At 38.4% G+C, this 23,696-nt stretch overlaps 1 protein-coding gene and 1 pseudogene across 1 annotated transcript in view; one reads left to right on the top strand and one right to left on the bottom strand.

Annotated features, from left to right (window-relative positions):
- Nucleotides 1-5,350, top strand: part of LOC127450366 (gastrula zinc finger protein XlCGF57.1-like) — a 34,246-nt pseudogene extending 28,896 nt beyond the window's left edge.
- LOC127450364 (gastrula zinc finger protein XlCGF8.2DB-like) overlaps nucleotides 1-23,696 on the bottom strand; it is a 142,719-nt gene that overhangs the window by 67,740 nt on the left and 51,283 nt on the right. The window lies entirely within an intron of this gene.

Raw genomic sequence — 23,696 nt, 5'->3', positions numbered from 1 at the left:
GGCAGCGAATCTTCACATAATGACAAAATATGATGCATTTTATTTTGATTATGCAATCTTTTGTACATTTTGTAACAGATTATTTTATAACGGCCTATAATAATGAATAGACGATACACTGGAACAACAAGATGCAATGCAGCAGCCAAAGACGTTTGTCAGACATGTTATTATATATACAGTTATGTACATGTCATTGCCCTTTGAGTACTCGATGAGTATTTCAGTAATAAGTCTGAGTACTCGACTAGGCAAAATGACCAAAATGCACATCCCTACTGGCAAGAGTGTTTATACACTGAACAATGGGACACTTATGACATTTTACCTGTGACATGATTACGAACTCACATTAAAACACAGCTGGTATTAATCAACAACATCATTGTATAAATTACACTGTTGTAGCAGGAAAAGAGGCACAAGATAGGTAAGGAATTTCAGAGGGTGGTTTATTGGTGAATCATACGGTGGAGAAGGAAAGGGGACGTGAATTGCTGAGTGTAGTCTTGGGGTGATTGTGCTGGTAGTGGCCTAAACAGTGAAGGGACTTGGGGAGCAGGTGGTAATTGCTGCTTGGGCTGTGCAGTACGGGATAGAGCCACCAGTGGGCGAGAGTGCTCTGTCTCTGGTCACTTCCAATGAGAGAGAGAACAGAAGAGACTCTTAGACATCTGTGTTCTTCGAAGATCCTTCTCACACATCTGTAGGGCGATGCTGATTGTTGCATAGGCATATACCCACAACCCCATACCACCCCCGTGCCTTGCCTCATGCGTCATCTTGCTGTCTGTTGTGAGGGGGAGAGTTTCTTTACCAGACCTAACCAGTTTCTAAACATTTGTGAGTGTCTGTCCGCATTTTGTAGTGTGAGAAACCAGTTTTTAACCTAGGAATTGGTGTCCTTGGCCAGGGCCACCCATTGGAGGGGGAGCATGATCTGTAATGAAGGTGAACAACCTCCCCAGCAGGTAGTATCACAAATCCATGACTACCTATTTAATGGCCAGGGCTTTTTTTCACTGCAGCATACCTGATTTTAGCTGGGTTCAGCTTCTGGCTGATGTAAACCACCGGGTGCTCTAACCCTCCTAAACACTGGGTGAGGACAGCTCCCAGTCTTGTGTCAGAGGCGTTTGTCTGAAGAATGAAGGACAGTGAGAAGTCTGGGGCATGGAGGATGGGGTGGTGGCGAGGGCTGTTTGTAGGGTTTGGAACTCCTGCGCTGTCTCTTTGTTCCAGACCACCTTCCATGGCTGCCCCTTTCTGGAAAGGTCTGTTAAGAGACAAGCCATAGAGAAATCAGGAATAAAACACTGGTTATAATCTGCCAACCCCAGTGTAACAAATCCCTTAGTTCCAGGGAATGTGGAAGCGTGAGACGGCGTACTTACCCAGAAAAGCACATTCCTGTGTCTTTGTGATGGGCAGAGGGAAGTTCGTCACTGCCAATATTTTTTTTTTCTTGTGGATCATTTCAACAGGATCATTGATTATTTATGTTTTTGAGACGTTACAGACATTATATCTGATTTTCTGTAAAGCTACTTTGGAGCAAACTGTATTGTGAAAGCATAAATAAAAAAACTAGCTAAATTAAAATTATTTGACTTAATTTGACTTATCAATGTTTTTTTTTCTATTTTGGCAACAAACAAGTGATAGCCAGTGTTGAAGCATTTTACCAATAATAAATTAGCATAATTAATTCTGATTCAAAGTAATGACCAGCATCATTCAGTCACTGCCAACCATGTCAAAATAAAATTTAGCAGTATAAATTCTGAATCTTTGTACTGATTATCATTGTCCCATGTCTGCTAACTATGTTGAGTGGTCCAAACATCATCTGGAGCCTGAAACTGAACGTTTGGTTGGATGTTAGGAGTTAATGCACTTAGCTACATAGGTAAGCTATAGGATGCTCCCTTGCTCCCTATTTAGTGAATGACTTAACCTCCAGTGTGCTGTCTGTCTTCACTGGTCTCTGAACAGTTTGAAATGCACCTTATTTTCATCCTAACTCAATATAAAGCCTCTGAAAGCAGCATTTTTCATCTTTGGATAACCCATTGATTTTCAATGTGATAATGCACAGTGAATATAGAATTTCTAAGGAAAAATAGCGCTATAGTCCACGCCAATGTTCACTGTGTTTTAACAGCATGCTGCTTTGTGATAAATCACTGAAATTTTACTGACTGAGCTGCATGAATATGGGAGTTAAGAGTACGGTGCTTACACAGTGCATGTAAATGGGAATGCCACATTCTCACAAAACATCTCTTTCTGGTGTCCATTTAAACGAGCTCAGTGAGCAGCAAAAAATAACGTTTTTTTACGGTGCATTCTGGGAAATATTAGGGAGTGATTTGAGACAGCCCTAGAAATGACAGACCCTCTGATCAGTGCCCTGACTACTGAAATAGGGAGCCAATTGAGACACACCCAAAGAGAGTTGGTAAAATCTGTAGTCCCACAGCTGCAACCTATAAGTCGCACCAGCAGGAAAAATGGTTGCAAAATTTAGTCGCAATCTGGAGCCGTGTGTGTACAATGTATAAAAAACATGTCTTGTTGAATGTGCGCCCTGGCCTGTTTCAGTAAAAGAATCTGAGATACATGATTTTGTTTTAGATTGAGTGGGTTTGTTCTGGTATGGATATACAGTATTTTATTTTTTCAGGTCTTGGAAAAAGGTCTTAAAATTTTATTTTAAAAACTCTGCAGCGGTCCTGAATTAATGGCATAAAAATGCTGTTTTGTTGTTTTGCTTCCATAGAAGCGGTCTGAATGCAGCGATTTGCTGCAGAAGTCAAGCAAGCGCCAAGCCTTTTTGTTCTTTTAGCTTTTATATCTTAGTAGCTAAGCAGAGATGTTAAATGTTTAACATATTGGAGCTCCAATTGCAATATGACAAATTAAGTGCAATATGATTTTTCCCCCCAAATCTTGCCGTCCTAATTTGTTGGAATTAACATGAACAAGACCCCTTTATGAACCTTTGGTACATAAAATATCAAATAAACATACTTCACCCCTGTATAATTCCTCCATTACATTGAGGGCCACAATTGAGTTTATTTATTTGTTTATTTCTATTTATTTATTTTCAGATTTGATGGAAATTAAAGAGGAAAATCAAGAACCAATTGAAGTAAAAAAGGAAAGTCAAGAACTGAATGAAGTGAAGGAGGAACATCAGTATCAGAATCCTCATCATTTCACAACTGGAGAAAAATATTTCAGCTGCACACAAACTGAGAAGAATTCCTCACAAAACAAAACTCAAGCCAAACATTCCTTCACATGCCATCAGTGTGGAAAGAGCTTTACACAAAAAGACAGTCTTTACCAGCACATGGAAATTCACACTGGAGAGAAGACATTCATGTGTCTTCAGTGTGAAAATAGTTTCACATCTAAAGGATCACTTAATGTGCACATGAGAATTCACACTGGAGAGAAGCCTTACACGTGCCATCAGTGTGAAAAGAGTTTCACACAGAAAGGCAATCTTAACGTGCACATTAAAATTCACACTGGAAAGAAGCCTTTCACATGTCCTCAGTGTGGAAAGAGATTCATGTCTAAAGGACACCTTAATGACCACATGAGAACTCACACTGGAGAAAAGCCTTTCAAGTGCCTTCAGTGTGGAAAGATTTTTGCAAAGAGAGGAAGCCTTAATGATCACATGAGAATTCACACGGGAGAAAAGTCTTGCAAGTGCCATCAGTGTGGAAAGAGTTTCATACAAAAACAAGACCTTAGTGTTCACATGAGAATTCACACTGGAGAAAAACCTTTCACATGCCTTCAATGTGGTAATAGTTTCACATGTAAAGGATCCCTTAAAGTGCACATGAGAACCCACACTGGAGAGAAACCTTTCACATGCCATCAGTGTGGTAATAGTTTCACAAAAAAAGGATCCCTTAAAATGCACATGAAAATTCACACTGGAGAGAAACCTTTTACATGCCCTCAGTGTGGAAAGAGTTTCACACAGAAAGCAAGTCTTCATAGACATATAAAATGTCACACCGGATAGAGGCCTTTCAGTTGCCATCAGTGTGGAAAGAGTTACGCAGAAAAAGTTGGCCTTGAAAGACACATGCAATTTCACACTGGTGAGAAGCCTTTTAAATGCCTTCAGTGTGGGAAGAGCTGCACCAAAAAATCTAGCCTTGAAAGACACATGCTCTTTCACACTGTAGAGAAGCCTTTTACATGCCCTCAGTGTGGAAAGAGTTTTAGTCAGTCAAACACCCTAAAACAACATGAGAGATTGCATACTGAAGAGAAGCCATAACATGCACTTCATGTGGGAAAAGTTTCCACCAATTAAGGTCTTTATTAGTTCATAAAAAAGAGCATTGCCCAGAGCTGTTGTAGTGAGCAAATTGCAGGTAATGGTATGTTATTGGTATGAAATTCTGAATTTAATCTAAAAGGCTCATTTGCTACATTGCATTACCTATAGTGATGAATCGGCTGTCATTCAGTGTAAAGTGTAGTTGGAAGTAGAGCTTGGCAATCAATAAAAAATGTTTTTTTTTTTTAAATGATCAGGGCTTCAGACTGCGACTGGTGACATTTTGCAAAAAACATGTCCTGCCAGTGTGACTTAATTGTGTTAGTGGTCACATCAGTGCAACTACAACATTGCCCTGCTCATATTTTTTAAGAGCTGCCATTTTTTGCTGCACATGAGAAACACCAAAAGCCAAATATTCCAAAAGTGTCACAAAACATCGCTAACCGATTAAAACGCACAATACGGGACCTCTCTCCTCACCTGTGCAGGACTGACAAACCTGCTCTGCGCTCTGTTCATTGGTAAACCCAGCAAACACAGACCTAACATTAGCGTATGATTCCCGTTTGGTTAATTTTTTTGGGAGCCAATTCCTAAGAGCATTCTCTTTAGGTTCTATTTTTTAAAACCATAAACTAATGTTCCCAGAACTCTGCAGTGCATTTTGTTTATGTGAAAACCTAAAAATAACTTTACATGACATTCTCTAATGGTTATTTTTAGGTTTTATTTTTTTATAACTATAACTTTCCCAGAACGTTGCAAAAAATGTTTTATCTTTCATTTTATTTTATCATTTTTCATAAATGTTTCAGAGGGGTTGATAGACAGCAATGACTGACATTAGTGCAGTACAGCATCTACTTATAATGTAAAGTAAAAAAATTATGTAAAGTAATAAAAGATCACTGTATGGGATATGAACAGATGTAAAAAGCATACAGTACATTAAATGCCTTATTACTCTGTGTCTGATTCATGCACGCGCATTTGATCCACACACACTTTGTTCCTCAGCAGAAATCTCCTTGCTCGCCGAATTAAAAAAATAACTGTAATTCTGGTGGACCAACTGACATTTTTCCTTAATAAATAATTAATCCTAGTTGTGAGATTAATTATACATGTTACTGATTTAAAAAGGATTTGAATCATATAATCTGAAAGAACATGATTTTTTGGAAGTTTTTTGTTTATTGACTACAAATGACGAGAAGCTGAGATATCTCCTATAAACTACACTTCAGTGGTAAGAAGTTAATTTATTATTGTTAGCCTAGATATGATTATTTGGAATGTTTATTCATTTTTTTATGTCAGTCAATACATTTCTGATTTTAAAAACATTGACTATGATGAAGTCATTGGTTATTTTATTTGGAGTAATTTACTTCAATTTCAACATATATCCGTTGCTTAAGGAGCTGAGGAAACTTAAAAATCAAGGCTCAGTTTTCATTGTGGTACAGTATTAAATAATAATAATATAAATGTTCCAGCAAATCTTTTATTTTATTTTTTTATTTTTTATTTTTTTGCCATTAACAATTTTATTGATTCCAAAATTAAAATTAACACCAGCAACACATGAAATCACGGAATCAACTTTATCCATATATGCCACCCCTCCCATCACCCAACATACATCCCAGTGGTCAGACATTAGCAACAGACACACATATAAACATGCAGTTCAAAGAAAGTACTCTATGACATAAAAAGACGTAAAGAAATTAACCAACCAAAAAAAAGAACAAAGATTCCACATATTAATTACAGAAATTACCCAATTGTCCCTCTCCACTACTCCTCCCCCTCAACCCCCCAGGAAGGCCAAATAAGTGCCCCACTTCCCCCAAGTGCCATAATCACCCAACCTGCCCAGTAGTCTATATGATAGCTCCTCATAATTCACCACTCTGCCCAACTCGGTGCACCACTCATGAAATGAGGGTGCACCCGGCGACTTCCATCCCCTGATACTCATCATGCAGGTAAGGACCCAGTTTTTTATGTGTTTATTTATAATATTAATACCCACCCCATCACCCAAAATACAAAGTCTGGGGCGGAATAAAATCTGAGTGTCCAAGACCTGAATCTCAACACAGGACCAAAAAACATGGGCCATGTCCCCATCCTCCAACCGGCATCGCCAGCAAGTAGGTGTGTCTTTAAGGCCAAGCCTGTACAGTCTAGAGGGGGTCCAATAAAGACGATGCAGAATCTTAAATTGAATGAGGCGCACCCTTGCATCCCTAGACATAGACTTGACATTTTTAAAAATCCTACCCCATTCTCCATCTTCTAGTACTAAATTCAGGTCTCTCTCCCATAACTTCTTAAGAGATGTTAGAACCCCGTCCCCTAGACTCTGAATTAGCCAGGAATAGTACGCTGAAGCTTCATGACCTTTTCTAAAAGCAGCAAGCACTATCTCAAGTGTCTGCCGCTTTAGGGGGCTACACCCAAATGTGGTACAGAGTAGATGGTGCAGCTGTAAATACCTGAAAAATTGAGATCTGGGAATACCAAACTGCTGTATAATATTTTCAAAGGATCTCAATGCTCCATTTTCATACAGCTCACCCAGTGTAGTAACACCCTTCTCAGTCCATTCTGTCCAGCAGAAAGGGGACTTGTTAATGCACAATTTCGGGTTTAACCAAGTACTTACGGCAACGTTCAGATAAATGTCAGAGTTGAACACGCAAGAAACTTTTGTCCACACTAAATGCATGTGTGAGATGACAGGATGTGTCTTTACTTCTCTGGACAGCTTGGTGGAAAGACTTTGCAATGGCAAGATAGGGGCAAGGAACTCCTGTTCAATAAAGAGCCAGGGAGTTAACTCTGACTAAATCAGACAAATTTGCTGGAAATAAAATGCCCAAATACTTAATGCCCTGTTTGGGCCACTGGAAGATGCCCGGCTGGAAAGCCATTACTGGGCAGTATGCTGTCAGAGCCAAAGCTTCGGATTTAGACCAATTGACTCTGTATCCTGAAAATTTAGAAAAGGAACTGATAATTCTGTGGAGGCAAGCATAGATCTAGTGGGGTCGGAGACAAATGATAAAATATCATCTGCGTAATGTAAAAGCTTATGTGGCATACCTCCCGCCATCACCCCTGGAAAATCATCTTCCCTTCTTATCGCGGCTGCTAATGGTTCCAGGGCAAGACAGAACAATAATGGGGAAAGGGCAACCCTGCCATGTGCCCCTATCCAGAGAAAAATAATCTGAAATTAATCCATTTGTTTGTACCACTGCTACAGGGTGTCTATAAAGTAACTTAATCCATCCAATAAAAGTATTTCCGAACCCATACATTTCCAAAATCTTAAAAAGATAATCCCATTCTACCATATCAAAAGCTATTTCGGCATCAAGTGAGATGGCAGCGACTGGAGTCTGATCATTCGCCACTGACCACATGATATTGATGAGACGCCTAATGTTATCAGAAGAGCTACGGCCCCGAATAAACCTCACCTGATCTATATGTATAAGCGATGTCATAACTTTACTTAATCGGTTTGCCAGAATTTTTGCCAACATTTTTACATCTAGCTGGATCAGGGAAATTGGACGGTAACTTTTATACTCGCTTGGATCTTTGTCCTTTTTAAGAATCAGACTGATCCGGGCTTGCATCATGGTTGGGGGAAGTTTTCCATTCTTTAATGATTCTGTATAAACTTCTAACAAAAGTGGAGCCAATTCTTTAGCATAAGATCTAAAAAATTCAGCAGCAAAGCCGTCTGGCCCGGGAGCCTTGCCTGTAGGTAAGGACTTAATCACCTTGTCAAGCTCCTCCAAGATTATCTCAGAATCAAGAGAAATTTTTTGCGTCAATTTAGGAAGTTCTAATGGTTCCACAAATTTTCTTATATCTTCATCAGTAGACGAAGACGTGGAGCTATAAAGATCAATATAGAATTATTCAAAACCATTATTAATATCAATGGCCGAGGTAAAAATTTCACCACTAGCAGATTTTACTGAGGGAATGGTAGAAAAAGACTCTCTGCTTTATATATCTAGCCAAAAGTTTCCCTGCTTTGTCCCCTGACTCAAAGTATGACTGTCTTGCCCTGAATAACCAAAACTCCACTTTCTGCGACAAAATAGTATTATATTTGTATTTCAATTGGGTCAACTCTCTGAGGCCATCAGATGACATTTGGCGCCTCAGCATTTTTAATATTTCCTTCTAACTCCACGAGTTATCGTGCTTTAGATTTTTTGATGAATGAGGCATACTGTATGATCCGACCCCTAAGAACTGCCTTAAGTGCCTCCCAAGCCACGCCCACAGAGGATACTGAAGACCAGTTGGTCTCCATATAAATATTGATTTCAGTCTTTAACATTTGTTTGAAATCAGGATTTTGCAAAAGGGATACATTAAAGCGCCAACTATATGATTTCTTTTCTCTGTGTGTGGCAACATCTCTAAACTCACCAGGGCATGATCTGAGACTGAAGATATTTCCAATTGAGCAATCAACAACAGATGAAATGAGGGATTTAGATATTTAAAAAAAATCTATTCTAGAATAAATCTTATGAACTGATGAAAAAAATGTATAGTCCCTCCCAGATGGGTTTTTTACACATCCTGTGAAGCATCAGTGTTGCTCTAGGGGGCTTGCACACTTTTGCTTCACTATGATCAAGGACTGAATCCATCAAGAGATTAAAGTCTCCTCCCAATATTATATCATGAGGGGTGCCAGCGGCTTGCAACATCCCCTCAAGATCTATCAAAAAGCCTTGATCATCAGCGTTAGGTGCATAAATATTAGCCAAAATCAATCTTTGCCCCTAAATGTCTGCTAAAACAATAATGACTCTTCCTATTTTATCTTTAATCTGTTTGAGACATTTGAATTGTAGATGTTTATTTATCAGTATAATGACCCCCCTACTCTTACTTGAGTAATGCACAGTACTAAAAAAAAATGTCCATCCCATATCTTCCCAAATTTTTCAGCTTCCTGTGTGGAAAGATTTGTTTCTTGAAGAAAGACTATATCATATTTCTTACGCTTAAGAAAAGAAATAACTTTCCTTCTTTTTATGGGGTGCCCCAACCCATTCACATTCCATCTGGAGAGAGACAATTCGTTCATATTAACATTTGACATATTGATATAATGAAAAAAATAAATTGTGTGTCAAAAGCAAAATTATACAGACCACATTCCCCATTAATGCAACAATCAAACCCCGAACCTTCCTCCTAACAAAACAAACAGAAAAAAGAAAAACGTGCGCATTAACCCCGTGCACGACAGCGCCAACCGCCGTCAATCCCTCTAAACTCAAAAGGTCCATGTACGCATACGAGAGCCCCATGATAACTTTGCTGTCGGATTGCTCAAGTCTGGTACTTCTGCACAAATTTAGTGAGGCAAAATTTCATAACAGAAAATACTTTGTAAAACAGACCCCAGCCAACAGGCAGAGTAAACACAAAGAACATGTAGATTCATTCACGGAACTGCCTTGAAGGTGTGTTCCTCCACAAAACAAACTCCATCTGATATAAAGCCGTTCAGCTTCCTCGGACAGACAGACAATTGTTCAGTGAGCCGGCTGTTATGAGTGCAGCAGATGACATAATCATTCTAATGTCCTTAAAATTACTCCACATAACAAACTCCAGCCAGCAGGAGGCGTAAGTACAAAGAACGATCAGATTCATCCACAGCTGACCCGAGGCAGTATTATTCAACAAAACAAAAACTCCAGCCGCTAGGCAGAGCCAGCACCTAAAGAAACAAAACAGGCATCCCAGTTCCTAGGATGATCAAGAATCAAATTCACTCGAAGGCCGTGTAAAAAAAAAAATACACCATGACTTACTCAACTTTATAAAAGACGTCCTTTATGTGAGCGTGTGGATATTTTGTGGTCATCCATAGTGTCCATTCTCAATCTGGCCGGGAACTTCAGTGTAAAAGCAATCTTCCGTCAATGCAAAAGTTTCTTGGAGTGTCATGCCACAAAACAAACTCCAGCCGCTAGGCAGAGCCAATGCAGAAAGAAACCAAAAAATGGCACCCAACTTCGTCAGACAGTCGAGTCACTGAACAGCGAGTCAGTCCACTCACATAATAAAAGACCATTGGTTTACTCACCCATAGTTTGTTTGAAGGCCAGTGCCTTTTTGGGGCATAAAAATACTTTGCTACCATCCTTGGTGTCTATTCTCAGTTTGGCCGGAAACATCAGTGCAAAAGTGAACTTCCGTTGATGTAAGAGTTTCTTACATTCCTTGAACTGATCGCGTTTCTCTCTTGTCAAATTCGCAAAATCCGGAAACAAGAAAATATTGTGATTCTTCCAAGAAAGCTTTCCTTTGCTCCTTGCCTGGCACAACACGAGATCTTTATCAGATGATCTCAGAAATTTGGCCAGAATTGATCGGGGCCTGTCTCCCTCAGCAGATCTCCGAGCCAGGACTCTGTGAGCTCGCTCGATTTCCAGCTTTATGGCCTGTTATGTCGAGCAGACTCGGGAGGAGCTTGTCCAGGAATTTCACCATATCTCTGCCCTCTTCATGCTCAGGAATTCCAACAATTTGAATATTGTTCCTTCGATTCCTATTTTCAAGATCTTCCAGTTTTTCAAAAATACATTCTAAATCTGTTTTGGATGCGGGTGGATTAGTGGATAATTCCCTTTCTGTTGATTCCAGATAATCGATTTGTTTCTCAACTTTTGACACTCTCGTGTCCAACTCGGAGAATTTTGTTTCCATCGCCTTAATCGATCGACGTATTACAGCAAGATAATACAAATCTGCAACAACCTTCAACAGCATCACCGAGATGCTGGACAGTTGACGCTGGATTTCATCTCCCGACATGCTTTCCAACTCGAGTCCCCGGTTCGCAGGGCCGCCAGAGGCCTCAGCTTGAACACGTAAGTGTCTTTTAATGTCTCCAGAGTCTGAGGATTTTGACTTCTTTGCCATGTTTACCTAAAAGAGCAAATATGTAACTGCGTGTATCGAATCTCACCGGTTATAACAAGAAATTTAAAAAAAACAGCAAAGTGCATAGAGCTAGCCGCTCACATGTCTGCTTCTCACATGGCGTCCTGTTCCAGCAAATCTTAAATATAAGTGGAAGAATGACATCTTACATATTAGTTTAATCCACATGTTCAGGTTGTTTTCCTGCCTTCCCATCTAATGGGAATATTCTCAGAAGTTTGGCTAATGTTCTTTAAAAGTTCTCTCAGTTAAGAGCGAACATTTTTTCAACGTTTTCTGCTGGTGATAAAAACGTTCGCAATGTTAGCATGAAAAAGTTATTCATACATTGTTAGAAGAACATTCTTTAAATGTTACTACATTGTAAAACAATATTTCCACATTTAGTCATAACTTATTTCTTTGCATCTTGAGTTACTAATTTGTGTTTCTGAATAAACTAATGGCACATTTTCAATGCACTGACAAATATTTTTTGTTGTTTTAAATACTTTCTTGCTGATCAAAAAATGTTGGTCATTTTTAAAAACATTTATGCATATAAGAAACAGTTCAGTTAGTAATATGAACATGGTTTCACATTAAAGAAAAAACTATGAGAATGAATATATACAAATAAAATTCAGAATTGACAAATAATATACACACTTGATAATTATACAATATAGAATTTAAATAAGACTATAGCAAAATAAAATTGGCTTATAATGGTGGTTCTCAACTTTTTTTGACTCCAAGGCAGTGTCTGATAAAATAAAAGCCCCCCCGTAGGCTTTTAGATATTTATATTGTAAAATACTTCTATTAGAAGATATTTCCTCTGATACTTTGTTACGACCTGCCCCAGTCTAGAGTTGGGGAGGGGTAACACATTTTTTTTAATAAGGTTGGGTTTTCCCCTTCTCCCATCCCAGCTCTCAATAAAAGGAAAAGTCAATTTTTAAATAGTTAACTCAAAGTATTTATTTAATCATAAACAGAAAATGGAAGTATCAAAAGGCTTCAGGAGTGGGCAAGGCCAAATAAACAAAATGTTCAGCTTTCTAAAAGGTATTTTCAAAAGTCAGACTTACCTAGAACAAAAGAAAAATAAACCTAGGTTTTCCCAGACTCCCTCTCTACCAATACAAGAGAAAAACAGATGAAACAAAAATGGCACCCACCTCCCTACTACTTCCGTATATTAAATTCACTATTTACAATATATACAAAAAGTCACAAATTAAGTTTAAATGAATGAGATCTCCCTCAGTTATCAAGAGAAACAAGTTATCAACAATACAGTAACTTGCAACTACAACTACAACAATTTACAACTACAACATGTGCAACAACACATGCACACCATCAACCATCTGGAACAAGGAAAGGGAAGCTCCTTGCAGTAGAGATCTGCCTGGGCTTTATCCTGCTTCCCTCTCCCCATCAACCAATCCCGACAGAGGAGTGATTGGCAATCATTATTGCAGACACCTGGATGTTGAGCAACCTGCAAGGGAAAGAGAAAAACAGCACAAAGGAGGCCAAATCTCAGTTGCAATAAGGCCAAAGCCATACATCCGCAGATGTAATTAAACAAACAAATGATCACAAATAAAAATACACTTAAAATATGTCTAGGGTAGAGGTCTGCAATCTGACCCGGGCCTGACGGGACCTGAGAACCTGACAGGTTTTGGGCTGGGTTCAAACAGGCTTTTAAACAGGTTTTAAACAGGCTTATTGAATCGCGCACGTGCTCCCACTCACAGACATGCGCGAACTGACAAATTAGGGGCCGTTCACACCGAAGGTGTTTTTGCGCATGTCTGTTCTGTTTTCCCATTGTTTTCCTTTGCTGGACGAATGTTTTTGACTGTTGCACCACATCTCGCTTTTTCTTCAGTGTCTTGCGCAAGACTGGCACATTTTAAACACTATGTCAAGTTAAAAGAACTTCAAATTTTCAAAAATGTATGTTGAGACACCTGCGCTCTATTTCATTCTTTGCGCTGTGTCTAGATTGTTTTTAGCGCAGTTGTTACAAAGATTCAACAATCTGAACAAGTTCAGGTTGCATAGAGGGAACTGTTGCATTGTTTCATATGATTCCAGATTGTTCTGCACCAAGTGAAGTTTCAGCAAATAAATTAAATGCTTTTTTCCTGAGGCACAGAAGGAAAAACACTTCTCTGTGTCAGCACGAATTCATCAGCAACAACTGGAGCATTGTCGAGTGAAGTTACCTTTTGTTCATTTAAGTGAACAACAACGTTTTCCAGGCATACATCTTTAAAGTCTTTTTGTAGGATCAGTTGTTGGAGCTGTTCAAACTGTTGGTCTTGCTAGCTGGACACCATTTTTCAAAGAGAGACTTTTTCTCTCTGGCAAACTCAATGAAAGTTTTATTTTTTATTTTTTTATATCTAAGTCCCTCATTTCATCTGTTGTGGATTGCTCAATTGGAAACATTTTTGTCTCAGATCACGCCGTGGTGAGTTTAGAGGTGTTGCCACAAATGAAGAAAAAGAAATCATATAGTTGGCACTTTAATATATCTGTTTTGCAAAATCCTGAATTCCATCAAATGTTAAAGGCTGAAATCAATGTTTATATGGAGACAAACTGGTCCTCAGTATCCTCTGTGGGCGTGGCTTGGGAGGCACTTTAGGAGGTTCTTAGGGGCCAGATCATACAGTATGCATCATTCATCAAAAAATCCAAAGCACGAGAACTCGTAGAGTTGAAAGGGAATATTAAAAGTGCCGAGGCAGAGCTGAAGCACCGAATGTCGTCCGAAGGTCTCAGAGAATTGACCCGATTGAAATACAGATATAATACTATTTTGTCGTGGGAGGTGGAGTTTTGGCTATTCAGGGCAAGACAGTCATACTTTGAGTCAGGGGACAAAGCAGGGAAGCTTTTGGCTAGATATATAAAACAGAGAGAGAATTTTTCTACCATTCCCTCAGTGAAATCTGCTGGTGGTGAAATATTTACCTTGGCCATTGATGTTAATAATGCTTTTAAAGAATTCTATCTTGATCTCTATAGTTCCACGTCTTTGTCTACTGATGAAGATATTAGAAACTTTGTGGAACCATTAGATCTTCCTAAACTGATGACTGAGTAAAAAAATTATCTTGATTCTGAGATAACCTTGGAGGAGCTTGACGAGGTAATTAAGGCACTGCCTACAGGCAACTCCGGGGCCAGATGGCTTTGCCGCCGAATTTTTTAGATCTTATGCTACAGAACTGGCTCCACTTTTGTTAGAAGTTTATACAGAATTATTAAAGAATGGGAAGCTTCCGGCAACCATGACACAAGCCCGGATCAGTCTGATTCTTAAAAAAGACAAAGATCCAATTTCCCTGATCCAGCTAGACATTAAAATATTGTCAAACATTTTGGCTAACCGACTAAGTAAAGCTATGACATCTCTTATACATATAGATCAGGTGGGGTTTATTCTGGGGCCGTAGCTCTTCTGATAACATCAGGCATCTCATCAATATCATGTGGTCAGTGAGCGAATGATCAGACTCCGGTCGCTGCCATCTCACTTGACGCCGAAAAGGCGTTTGATATGGTAGAATGGGATTATCTTTTTAAGATTTTGGAAATATATGGATTCGGGAATACTTTTATTGGATGGATTAAGTTAATTTATAGACACCCGGTGGCGGCGGTACAAACAAATGGATTAATTTCAGATTACTTTACTCTGGATAGGGGCACCCGGCAAGGTTGCCCTCTTTCCCCATTATTGTTCTGTCTTGCCCTGGAACCATTAGCAGCTGCAGGGAAGATGATTTTCCAGGGGTACATTTACCCAAGAAGCAATATTGCATAAGATATTTAGACTTGCTTTATATATATATATATATATATATACATAAGAGAATATGTCTTGAATATAAGTGTATTTTGTTTAACTGAGCTGGCAGATGGATCGATATTTCAGTGCAATAAAACAACAAAAAGGAAGATCTTCACTCTTGCAAAAAAAGACTTTTCTTTATTATCTAAGACCAGCAGCAGGGGAATAAAAACAGACGTTTCGGCCCAAAGCCTTCTTCAGTGTATCAATAAGACAAACATGCTTATATTCAAGATTATATTCAATATTATCTGAAAACATATTTTAATACCTGGCTTATACAGTATATAGGTCCTCATGTAAATATACTTTGTTTTAAATGACTAAGATATTTATTTTGGAAAACAAAGTAATAATAATAAGACTATCCTCTCTCACCTTGTTGTTCACTTGATTTTGATACATCTTTAACTCACAAAAAACTCTTCTGAGTAACGCATTTTTTGCACAAGATACACATATATAACAATGTAATTAATTTAAATCGCGAGCCACAAAAAAACAAAAAACAAACATTCAACACATTGCGTGCATTTACATCTCGATAATTATGTATTTGCTCTAAAATAACTCCTTTTTTAGGAACCACCATTTCATCCAAACAGCCAAGTAGATTAAACATTTTTAAGACATTAAATAAAAATCTAATAATTCGTTATTCATTAAATAAACACAAGGGAGAGTGAAATTCAATCATTTTTTATATTTATATTTCATACACAATACATAGTAGCTTAAATAAAAGCATTATTTATCTTCAACTGTGCAAAGCTACTTCACTGATTTATTTTTGAAATTATTACTGTGGGACACGTCAGGTTGATCATTATAATTTAATGCGGAATTATCATTATTATTCTGATTATTAGATTTGCATTATACAAAAGTATTATATTTCTGTCCTGTTTACTTTATCTTCACCTGGGGGCTTTTATTTTGACACCAAAAGTTCTGTCGTATTCAACTTCACAGGGAGCTTTTATTTTTCGACACAGCAAAGGCAATGTGTATTTGACAGTTTATAATGTTCTGCATTTCCTGAAATGCTGTAATCTCTTTTTCTGTTATTCTGTGCAGCTTTTGTAGATTTGTATAATAACTTGTAACTGTTACTAATGTTTGGAATTGCGCGAATGCTTGAACCTGCATTACTTTGATTTTACAATACAAGTGAACTGATCTGAGAGCGCTGCCATACGCATGTACACAGATCAGCGTGTCACCGGTTTGTTCTGAATCACACACAGACCGTGTTTATCTGTCTTTAAATCACAGCCTTTTGTGGATTAATAATCACATATGACTAACTCGCCATTTTGATGTTACTTTGTTTAATTGTGCAGCCCTGAAGGATTGTGAAATTAGTCTACTGATGCGCTCTTTATGAAACTTAATGGCCAAATGAAAGCACATTAAAATCATTGCGATATTCACGATATTGGTCAATTTTACATAGTCAGCAAAATTATCTCGATTATATCGTTAATATTCGATAAATCGCCCAGCCCTATTGTCTACACATTTTATTGTCGACGCTGTCGATAATGTCGAGTAATGGTTTCATCTCTACTTTGGTTTGCTGGTTAGCGGTTAGACAAATTCCATGTGGATTAGCTGCAATGCAGTTCGATCTATCAACTACGACACCTTAAACAAAATTTGTACTCTTATCATCATATATGTAATTTTTATAAGTAATTAAACCAGTACGAACAAATATTTACTTACCAAATTTGGCGACGGTGGAAGATTTCAGTACAGCCCACCAAGATGGCTGACAAACATCTTCTGTCTGCTTCTGTCTTCACGAGATCTCGCGATAAATGTCGTCTGGAACGTGATATCGTTTTTGAAATGACTCAAAATATGTTTTTAAGTTGAGGCGGCAAGTAGTCTCGTTTAGTCAACTTACAAATAAGTTGAGACAGTGAAATCTTATCATATTAATTTGACTGAAAAAAATCACAGAGAGCAAGTTGTCAACTTAACAAAATACTTTGAAACAACTAAACCTCAAAATAATTTTTTACAGTGTGGCCAGATGTAGCCATGGGCTGGTATTCTAAGCACAAATGCAACATTTCAAGCAGAATTCTACGTTATTTTAGTGGAGTACCTGTATCAACCTAAGCTGCCGATGTGTGTGCTTCACATCTGTGTCCCTGCATGTTGATATAAGACACACTGTTACACACTGTCACAAGTTCTGTGAAGTTCTCATGCTTATTTATGTATTCGCTTTTTCAAGTTTTCCGATCTGTTGGTTATTTCCTTTTAATGCCAGCAAAGTTTAAACTCTTGTTTTATTGCAGCAGTTGATTGGCAGTTGAGGGGTGGTGCTACACTGCTGTCCAGGACGCATTCATTTGCATATCACACCTTAAATGTGATGTGGTCACATGTGTTTCTGACTTCCTTCGTATGTGGTTTCAGTGATCCGATCACAAAACATTTTGGACCCCATTTCCACCTATATTTAGTGCTGATCACATGTGACCAGTTCATCTCAGGGAATAGGAATATGAATCCTGTATGCAAAAAGTAGCTCAAATGGTCAGTGAGTGGCAGTGTCCTGAGTCTGTAAAGAGGCAACATATTGTGGAGAGTTTTAGAGGACCTGCTGCTGACATAATGAGATTTCATTTCTGAGATGAAATCTAACTCATGCCGGGTGGTCCGGGGGTGCGGGTCCGGTGCGCATATAATTTGTCCAGTACCCTCCCCACTTTGCTCCTGGACCTGCGAAGGATGCCAGTATGTGCACACAAGGAGATACAAGCTGGCTTCCCAAGGAGAGGCGCGCTCTGCGTTTTAATGGCAGTGGTGATGAGGCTCTATTAACATCAGATGTACATTATCAACTGCTTCCCCAACGAGGCTCGTGAAGTTGTGTGTCTCTCCAACCCACTCCCATTGTGAGCCTGGCTGAAGGACTGCCCTAAGAGGCGGGGTGACGATGACGAGAGGGAAGGGTGGGTCATTCTGCCACAACAATAATGCTTTATTAACATTTTCCAGTCAAAGCCATCCACAGCATAAAGATAGAAATGCGCTAAAATAGCACCAATTCAAGTAACCATAAATGTTTCCAGAAGTCTTAAGTGGGAGATTGACTAATTGAAAGAACTACCCTCCATACCCCATATCCATTTCAATGTGTATTAAATCTCTTAAACCATGATCCTGCACAATATTAACTGGCCGGCAGGATGTGGCTATCCACTTTGGATATGGAATGCACATAATTCGCATCAGGGTGTCAAGTATCACTTTAAACTCCACATGAAAAGCGCTGCAGACAACGACCATGTTTGCAATGGCATGCTACCCATACTGCTTTTACTGCTTCTGTCATATCTATGTATTGCAGAAACAGTAAGAGTAGTATGGTAGTTTGCCATTCTGAACAAAGGCAATGTCTTGTTCTGCTTTTAGTGCTGGCACTGCCCATGTAATTATACTTCATCCAAATTGTTTGGTTATCATTATCTGCCGTTTTGAAGGCTCAGCGGCAACGGGTAAAAAGTTTAAATTATATGAACTTTGAGCAAAGCGGCGACAGACCTTCCACATGACAATCTAGCCAGCCCCAGGGGTGCCTCATTAGTACCATATATCATGTGTTTTTGCATTTTGATGATAGTAAAGACTTCACATTCTTCTGTGGTTATTAAATTGCACCTTACAGAGGCTGCAAATTACTTGATTTCTGTCACAAGTTCCATCTGGGTTTGTTTTGTACAACAAATAGTGTTAAGATGTTCTGTCCCCATCACTTCATCAACTGGCACTGAATTGTTGTGTTTGTTTGTGATGTGTGCATCAGTGTAATGATCCCCGACACATCGCGAAGGTTCTCCAACCAGTGTTCAGAACTCACATGGAGCTGAATAAAATGTCAGAATCTAATGTGAATCACGATTAAGAAAAATTAACGCATTAAGCATTTTAAATTAATCGCATGTGTTAATGCATTCATTTTGACAGCTCTACTTATATTATATTATATTAATGGAAAGGTGTCAGGTGTATTTTGTTGATTCATGTCTTTTATTTTGAAAAGTTTAGTTCCTGTTCCCTAGTCATGTGATGTCTTGTTTTCCCTCCATGTTCATGTGTTCATGTTTTCATTGGTTTATTGTTTAATTATCTTGTTATCAGTTCTGTTTGTTCATTGGTTTATGTTCTCCCATGTCTTGTATTTAAGCCCTCATGTTTTCATTGTCTAGTTGTCAAGTATTGGATGTGATCGTAGATGTTTAAGTCAAGCCACATTTATGTCAAGCCATGTTTAAATCAAGTCAAGCCATGTTCATGTTTATGTTTAGTTTAGTTCACATGTAGTCAGGGTTATTGGTTTTCACTTTGTAAATAAACTGCACTTGGGTTCTTCATCTCATCATCGTCTTCGTCATTGCCATCATTGTCAACAGCCAACACGTTACAAAAGGTTACAAAATAATAAAGTGTTTGTATTTAGACACAAAGAAAATAGTCAAGTATGCCTTCATTAGGATGCGAGAGTCCTAAGCAGAGCCAGGGCACTTGGCAACAATGTCGAGGATCTTGTATTGGGCATCAAAAACAACTTTTGCGTTGATCCAGTGGAATTTTTTCCTTGGTTGACGAACACATCTACATGTATTTGTGCAATGATACGAGCAGGTGTCCCGTCTACTGCATCAACTATAGGGCTGCAACTAACGTTTATTTTGATAATCGATTAATCTAACGATTATTAGAATGATTATTTGTCTATTCGGCTATTATTGCGATTTTTAATCATTAACCTTAACCTTTATTCAGCTTGTGCCTCGACATAAAAGGTTGTATTAAACATGCCTACTAACAATAAAGAGAACAAAATCCTCTTTTAAAAATACCTCAAAATGACATTCACTGAATTAAAGGGAAAAAAATACTTTTTAAGTTTAATTCAGTAAAGAAATTCACTGCAAAAAATCCTATTGTTATCAAGTGTTTTTGTCTTGTTTTCCATTTAAAATTGTCTAATAAATCTTAAAACAAGGTACATTTACTTGAGAAACAACATATAAGGTATTTAGACTTGCTTTAAGAGAATGCGTCTTAAATATAAGTGTATTTTGTATATAAGTGTGTTTTTTCACTTTGTTATACTTCTGCGAGTGCAATAAAGACAAAATATACTTATATTCGAGATCTATTCTCTAAAAGCAAGTCTAAATATCTTATATGCTGCTTTCTCAGATGAACGCATCTTTTATAAAAGATTTTTAGATATTTTAAAATATTTGTGTTTTTAATATTATATTCAGCATTCTCAGATACATTTTTTTCTTCTGCAGCATAGCTGCTAAAGAAAATTTATGTTGTTTTAAACGAGTTTTAGATATTTATATTGGACAAGCCAAAACAAAAACAATCAAAAACTATTTTGTTGCAGTGTATAATGGGGCAAAGACTACACTCTCTCACCTTTCTGTTCACGTCAATCCATCTTTAACTCACAAAAACAAACTCTCTCTTATTAATAAAGCTGCGTATTGCCAATTTTCTTAATGTTAAGAAATGCACAGTGATATATATTATGATTCAATAATTCGTGAGCAATCATGTTATAATCTAGCTGCATTAAGCTTGCGCACTTGACGGATGAGAGTTCCCACGCCAGAGTGTGAATCAGCCGGGTGCAGTTTCAATCTTTCCCCCTTAGCTCGGGACACTTCACGCAACTCATAGAAGAGGCGCTGACCGCACAGAGAAATACCAGTTTCGGACTTTGTAGTTTTTGTAGTTATGCTTCCTTATTATTTGAACTTTAATAAAGCTATAATGCATTAAATATAACTGCATTAAAGATGTAACGGTGGGGTGTTTCCTTTAAAGATGCTCGACATGCAAGTTTTGCTCCAGCTCCACTTATTCCACAACGAGAATGCTTCTGTATTTACTCATTTTGTATTTTTGCATTATAATTCCCTCATACTTTGTGATCTACATCACCTAAAGCTGTTTGGAAAGTTTAGGGTGCATCTGGACTGTGATCTGTGTAATTCTTCCTCAGTCAGACGCGAGCTGCAGTGCTGCTCTCACGCGTCATTATTAGAATTTAATGTGATCTCATGTTACATTAAATGAGATCAAACGAATATTCGACAACGAACAGTTTTGTCGACAATTTGTTATTGTTGTTGGGCCACATGTATTCAGATAGAAGACAAAGGTAGGCCTAACACAGTCGTAAAACCTAACTCAGGCCCCCACATAAGTCATAAATCTTACTGATAAAAACCGCGCCAAAATCAAACAAAGGGAGTCCAAAACAGACTACAAATCCCATGAAGCCTTGCTCACTAAAGGATCGAACTCTCAACTCCTATTGGATAAGGCACATGACAGAACGCACCTCAACCATGACATCATCAGGAGTAGAAATACCTCTGAAATGCTTCCAGGATTTGCTTCCAGCAACTTTGCTTGCCGTGTGTAGACGCAGCTCATCGCTACTCTCAGGTGCAGCCTCGTGGCACAAGGAAGTAACGTCTGACTTGAAACTGTGGTCATACAAGCTCCATCTCACTGGACGAGTTGAGATTATTCTGTGTTCCACCGAACACTCCAACGGATCCGAAAGAGACAAACCGAGCAATCCGCATCTTCATCCTTTTGCCTGCAGAAGTGAAAAGATTTCTCTTCCCTCTTCAATCAAGTCAACGTCGCTGATTTCTCCGCCAGCCTGCCGAGAATCAGCAGCTGTACCGCCTGCTGACAGAGCGAGGAAACGGCCTCCCGTCATCACCCGAGCCTCGAGGAACCTAGTCTGAGTTAAAGGACGGATGAACACACATTCTGCATCCTCATGCGATTCAAGTAAGAGGTTTACGTCTGGGCAGAGATAGAATATTATAGTGTGTTATTCTTGTGTATCAAGGTTATTGCTTGTATAGTTTATGGACCGCCATGTCCGCTCATTATTAATATACAGGGTATTAATTATCACAAATTTGATTTGCTGTATTGTGGTCCTACCACATTGGACTGTTGTGCATTTCCGCCATCGCGGGTGAGACCGGCAAACTGAGTTTATCCATTAAAGAATCAAAGACCGCAGGACGGTTTATGAGCCGTCCACCGCGTCTCTGAGTGATAAACTAACAGCTGCTTTCTCTCCCACAATCGCAAAATCGGCTTTGGGGCCGTCACTTAATTCTCTCTCTCTCTCTCATACTAACCACACACAAACACACACACGACCCCTCACAAACATTCTGGCACACATTTTTGGCTAGTAGATAGCTTCGTGATAAAGCTCAGCTTTGTCCCTAAGCTACCATTGACTGGTTTCTCTCCGCCCACATTCACGGCCATATTCCCTGGCCGGAAGTCTCGCGTGACATACTCTCCACGAGAGTCACGTCTGCCATTTTGTGCGCGTCCCTCCTTACACACACACACACTCTCTACACACACACCTTATGTGTTATAGGATTATTTTAGTTTCCATATCTAAATCATATCACTGTTTAGTTTGTAGTTGTAAGTCGGAAGTTTATTGACTGCATTGTATTAATTATTAATTGATATTACTGCATAAATAAACTTTGTTATATTACAAAGAGAAGTGTTTTGGTTTGTTTTGCATACGCCTGTGTCATGCTGACGGGATGTCAGTGCTCGGATTCAAGCCTTCATTCATTGCTTTTTTTCCCCGAAAATCGATATTCTTTGGATGTTGATTTTCCTAAGAAAACAATCTAATATTGAGACTGTTATACTATCTGGTTATTAGTCCCTGATTCCAGGGTGGTGCCCCATCAATGTTAATCCTTTAGATTTAGAATTAATATTCTATTGATTTTTAATAATTGATCATTATCTTTGATGACTGTTGAATTTGAATGATCAATAAGCTAGTGTTAATTTTAATTAATGTTTCATCGATGTTAACAATTGATGATTATCTTTGATAATTGTTGATTTAAAGGATTAGAAAAAGCTAACATTGATTCTCATCAATGTTCTATTTATTTTAATGATTAATAATTATCTTTGATAATTATTAATTATTGCTAATAACCAAACCCGCTTCTAAATGTAGCGCACTACATTTACTGGAGCCCCATATGAGGTTTTAATGAGTTAAGATTCAATTAATTAATTTAAATATTAGTTAATAACTAAAGAAATAATTATTAATTATTTCTGATAGTAACACTGATCTAAACAACCAGTAAAGCCCTACATTGTCGACGTTGTCGATAACATCAACCAGTCGTTTCAGCCCTAATCAACTACAGCAGGTAGCGCCCAGAGATGGCAATGAATGCCGCTTATTTCTCTGACGTGAGTGCATATTTACAGGAAAATGCGTTATAAATGGACGGACAATGTGCGGTTTGGAGAAGGCATAGTCTGATAGATGATTCCGCTGATGGATGACACAGAAATACCCAATTCATCTGCGCTACACAGTAACATTTCGCCAGTGAGCGCAGAGATGTCAAAACCTTTATCTCCAGT

This window comes from Myxocyprinus asiaticus, chromosome 13 (genome assembly GCF_019703515.2).
Source record: "Myxocyprinus asiaticus isolate MX2 ecotype Aquarium Trade chromosome 13, UBuf_Myxa_2, whole genome shotgun sequence".
Taxonomy (NCBI): Eukaryota; Metazoa; Chordata; class Actinopteri; order Cypriniformes; family Catostomidae; genus Myxocyprinus; species Myxocyprinus asiaticus.
Note: the sequence above shows the minus strand (reverse complement) of the source record. Positions and strands in the feature narration are given on the sequence as shown.